At 40.8% G+C, this 5,765-nt stretch overlaps 1 pseudogene; it reads right to left on the minus strand.

Moving 5' to 3' along the window:
- Positions 467-4,737, minus strand: LOC109948025 (annotated as a pseudogene).

Below are 5,765 nucleotides of genomic sequence, written 5' to 3' on the forward strand. Positions count from 1 at the left end.
AATAAGTGCAAGGATGGCATGCAAGATAGAGTTAACTCAAAACCACACAAAGTCCTTAAATAATGACTATCAATTTCTGAGAAACCATATTAGTATTAGATCCAAGTCTTATCATAGGTGTTTGGAAGGATAACGAAACAAGACACAAAATCCTGCGTTTTTGTCCATTAGACACACTCAAAATTTTAAAATTTGACAATTTGAAAGAACATAACTAAATCCTTCCCCCCAAACTTAAATGAAACATTGTCCTCAATGTTTAGAGTGTAAGAAAAAAGCAATGCCACATAAATGAAAGGAAAGAAGACAAGGGAAAGACATAACCAAAGGTTAGATTTCAGAAAAACTCCCCTTTGAAGCGATTAGGATGCAAGCAAGTTTCCTCACATATTCTATCTTCTCCTCATCACCTTGGGTTGCCTCCCAAGAAGCGCTAAGTTTCACGTCTTCCGCCGGACATCCAAACTCTGGTGAGCTTTAAGAGAGTGGTGGAGGCTCCTTGAGTGCTTGAGACTCAATATTGGCATCAAAGTTGGCATCGAAGTAAGGTTTCAACCGATGTCCATTCACCTTGAAGGTGCTGCCATCCTTAATGTTTTGAATCTCCACTGCGCCATGATTAAACACATTAGTAATAACAAAAGGGCCAATCCACCGAGAACGAAGCTTACCTGGGAAGAGCTTAAGGCGTGAATTGAATAAGAGAACCTTCTGCCCTTTCTCAAATGTCTTCCTAAGAATTTTCTTGTCGTGATATTGCTTGTTTTCTCCTTGTAAAGCTTCGCATTCTCATACGCTTCATGTCGCAACTCCTCCAGCTCATTGAGTTGAAGCCTCCTCTTCTCACCAGCAGCTTTCATATCAAAATTGAAGGCCTTGATTGGCCAATAAGCCCTGTGCTCAAGCTCTACTGGTAAGTGACAAGGTTTACCGAAAACAAGTCTATACGGAGACATACCTATAGGGGTCTTATAAGCAGTCCTATAAGCCCACAATGCATCATCCAAACGCATGGACCAATCCTTCCTTGTGGTGTTCACTGTCTTTTCAAGTATGTGCTTAATCTCCCTATTGCTTATCTCAACCTGCCCACTAGTTTGAGGATGATAGGGTGTTGCCACCTTATGCGTGATTCCATATTTCTTCAAGAGTGCTGCAAAAGCTTGGTTAACAAAGTGGGAGCCACCATCACTAATGATTGCTCTAGGTGTGCCAAACCTTGTAAAAATATTTCCTTTGAGAAAACTGATCACAACCTTAGCATCATTAGTTCTAGTGGCAATGGCTTCCACCCATTTAGAAACATAATCGACAGCAACTAATATATATTCAAATCCATAAGAGGTAGGAAAAGGGCCCATGAAATCAATTCCCCAACCATCAAATATATCAATGATTAAGATATTGGTGAGAGGCATCTGATTTCTAGCATGTAAATTACCCATCCGTTGGCATCTATCACATGAAGCACAAAAAACATAAGCATCCTTAAAAAGGGTAGGCCAAAAGAAACCTGATTGTAGCACTTTGCTGGCAGTCTTCTTTGCTCCAAAATGGCCTCCGCATGCGTGGGAGTGACAAAACTCCAGAATGCTCTTAAAATCACCTTCAGGCACACACCTTCGAATTACTTGGTCTGGACAATGCTTGAATAGATATGGATCATCCCAAAAGTAGTATCTTGCTTGCTTCCTAAGCTTGTCACGTTGGAACGTAGATAACCCTGTAGGGAGTTCATTAGTGCACAAATAGTTAACAATATCAGCAAACCAAGGCAATGGATTGAGAGAATTCAAAGCACAAATGGAGAAGAGTTGCTCATCAGGGAAGCTTTCACGCAATGGCAATGAATCCTCCTGTTCGTTAGATACATGCACCAATCTACTCAAGTGATCAGCCACGACATTCTCACTTCCTTTCTTATCTTTTATCTCCAAGTCAAACTCTTGCAATAAGAGAATCCATCTAATGAGTCGTGGTTTGGCATCCTTCTTAGCTAACAAGTATTTCAATGCTGCATGATCAGTGTAAACAATAACCTTGTTAGTAATCAAATATGATCTGAACTTCTCTAAAGCAAATATGACAACTAACAACTCCTTCTCTGTGGTGGAATAGTGTAGTTGGGCATCGTTGAGGGTTCTACTAGCATAGTAGATGGCATGTGGCTTCTTATCAACTCGCTGTCCCAAAACAGCTCGAACAGCATAATCTGAGGCATCACACATCAATTCAAAAGGCAAGCTCCAATCCGGTGGTATAATGATTGGGGCAGTTGTGAGCTTCTTCTTCAAAGCATTGAAAGCATTCTCACAGTGTTGATCAAACACAAAATCCATGTCCTTGGCAAGGAGATTGCACATAGGCCTTGTAATCTTAGAAAAATCCTTAATGAAACGCCTATAGAAACCTGCATGGCCAAGGAAAGAACGTACTTCTTTGACAGAAGTAGGTGAGGGCATAGAGGCAATCAAATCAATCTTAGCTTTATCTACCTCAATTCCTTTACTAGAGATGACATGACCAAGAACTATGCCTTGGTTAACCATAAAATGACATTTTTCCCAATTAAGCACAAGGTTAGTATGTTCACATCTAGCCAACACCTTGGATAAGTTATGCAAGCATTGATCAAAAGAATCACCAAAGACAGAGAAGTCATCCATGAATACCTCAATGAACCTTTCTACCATGTCGAAGAAAATGCTCATCATGCACCTTTGAAAAGTGGCTGGGGCGTTACAGAGACCAAAAGGCATCCTCCTATAAGCGAAAGTGCCAAAGGGACATGTGAAGGTCGTCTTCTCTTGATCCTCTGGGGCTATGGCGATTTGGTTGTAGCCTGAATATCCATCAAGGAAGCAATAGTGGCTATGCTCAGCTAATCTCTCAAGCATTTGATCAATGAATGGAAGAGGAAAGTGATCTTTGCTTGTCGCTGTGTTGAGCTTCCTATAATCAATGCAAACTCTCCAGCCCGTGGTCATCCGTGTAGGTACAAGTTCGTTTGCTTCATTCTTCACCACTGTGATACCTGACTTCTTGCACTGGGCTCACCCATTTACTGTCAGAAATAGGGTAAATAATACCAACATTTAAAAGCTTAATTACCTCTTTCCTTACCACCTCCTTCATGTTCGGATTGAGACGTCTTTGGGCATCCCTCTTAGGCATTGCATTGTCTTCCAATAATATCTTGTGCATGCACAGTGTTGGGCTTATGCCTTTGATAACTGCAATGCTCCACCCGATTGCAGTTTTGTGCTCTTTTAGAACTCTCAAAAGCTTCTTTTCATCATTTGATCCGAGATGTGAGGCAATGATAACAGGTAGAGTCTCATTTTCACCTAAATAAGCATATTTAAGGTGTTTTGGCAATTGCTTTAATTCCAACTCTGGTGCCTGCACAATAGAAGGTAAAACCTTATTAGTAGGTGGGGGTAATGATTCAAATTGGTTTGCATACCTCTTTCCAATTTCTATGTAGCTATCCATGCTGCAAACAAGCTCAAGAAGTAAAGGAGAGATCACAGCCTCTAAGCTGTCCACTTCTTCTTTCCTTATGCTTTTTGTGATGCATGCTTCAATGGGCTCCAAATAACTCATTGGCAGTGCTTCTTTCACCATAGTATCAATTGCATCAAGATGGAAAACTTCATGCTCATCACTTGGAAACTTGGAGGCTTCAAACACTTTGAATGCTATTGTCTCATCAAACACATTCATGGTCAATGTACCCTTCTTCACATCAATAATAGCACCGGCAGTTGCCATGAATGGCCGACCTAGAATGAGTGGTAACTGATTGTCATGAATTGGTGCTTCTTCCATCTCCAACACCAAGAAATCTGCTGGCAAAATTAGCTCTTCCACTTTCACCAAAACATCTTCTAGAATGCCCTTAGCGTACCTAATAGTTCTATCTGCCAATTGAATGCTCACAGATGTGGCTTGTAACTCACCAAGGTTAAGTTTCTCATAAACATGATATGGCATAAGATTTATAGAAGCACCAAGATCAAGCAAAGCTTTTTGAAACTTAAAATCACCAACTATGCAAGGTATAGAAAACGAACCTAGATCCTTTAGCTTTGGAGGCAGCTTTCTTTGTAACACTGCACTTACCTCTTCACTCAATGCAACTTGTTCATGCTCTTTGAATCTCCTCTTGTTAGTGCATAGATCCTTCAAAAATTTTGCATACTTTGGAATCTGAGTAATGGCATTGAGCAATGGGATGTTGATTTGCACCTTCTTGAATGTTTCCATTATCTCATCCAAGCCTTGATCTTTCTTTGACTTTGATAACCTGCTGGGAAAGGGTGCAATAGGACTAAAAGCATTAGTTGAAATTGGAACTTGATTAGCATTAGATGATACCTTAGGGCTTGTGCTCTTTCCAGGACCATTGATGGACTGTTTGTTGGAAGCTGTGGGCTGCCCATGTGGTGGCTGAATGATCTCCACAGGTTCTCCATCTTCTTGCTCTTCATTGGCATCTCCAACCTTATTATCAACTTGTTTACCACTTCTCAAGATGTGTACTGCTTTAGCATGCTCTTGATGCCTTGGATTCACCTCCGTTTGGCTTGGGAAAGTTCCGAATGCTCTATTGCTCATGGAGGATGCAATCTGCCCAACTTGCACTTCTAGTTTGTTCACTGCATTTTGAAGGTTCTGATTGGTTTGCATCTGTTGCCCCATGAACTTCTTGAACATGTCTTGCAATTCTCTCATTTGATCACCCCTTTGCTCTTACACTTGTTGGGGAGCTTGCTGGAATTGCCTTTGTTGTGTTTGGAATCCTGGGGGAGGTCCTTGATATTGTTGCACATTTGGATTGTTGTTCCACCTGAAATTAGGATGATTTCTCCATCCCGAATTGTACATGTTTGAATAAGGATCATTTTGAGGATTCCTTGCTTGAAGGGCATTTGCTTGTTCTAGCATGTGCTCCGCAAAAGATTGGTCTTGAACTTCCACTTTGTTTCCTAGAGGGCCAGTCACTGCCTGTTGGAGCAAAGAACACATAACATCAAGTTTTGCAGCAATCTCATTATTAGTACTTACCTCAGAGACCACAGCTTTCATAGGAGCTCCTCTTCCTTTATTGTGGCTCCATTGTTGAGAGTTAGTACTCAAGGATTCAAAGAGAGTAAAAGCCTCATCTGCTGTTTTGTTCATCAGTCCTTCTCCACTTGTTGCATCTACCATCATCCTTTCGGAATCAAGCAAACCTTCATAGAAAGATTGCATTTGCATCCAACTCTCTATGTTGTGGTGTGGGCAAGAACTTATCATCTCCTTGTACCCCTCCCAACATTCATGAAAAGCTTCTCCTTTCTTTTGTGTGAAACCAAGAATTTCCTTTCTAATCTCTTTAGTCTTTTGAGCCGGAAAAAATTTCTGCAAAAACTTATTAGAAAGCTCTTCCCAAGTATGAATTGAAGCATTAGGCAAAGAGTATAACCAAGACTTAGCTTTATCTTTTAAACTGAACGGGAATAGCCTCATCTTAATCTGCTCATCATCAAGGTTTTGAATTTTGATCGTAGCACATATTTCAAAGAATTGCTTAATATGCATGTAAGGATCCTCAGTGGTATTACCATAATAAGTTGGAAGAAGATGAATCATACCACTTTTAAGCTCAAACCTGTCAACTGTGAGTTGAGGATAGACGCTGCACGAAGGTTGATCGGTGACTTTGGGAATGGAAAACTCACGCATGGGTTTTCTTGGTTGGACAACAAGCGCACCACCTC

This window comes from Prunus persica, chromosome G3, assembly GCF_000346465.2.
Source record: "Prunus persica cultivar Lovell chromosome G3, Prunus_persica_NCBIv2, whole genome shotgun sequence".
NCBI lineage: Eukaryota > Viridiplantae > Streptophyta > Magnoliopsida > Rosales > Rosaceae > Prunus > Prunus persica.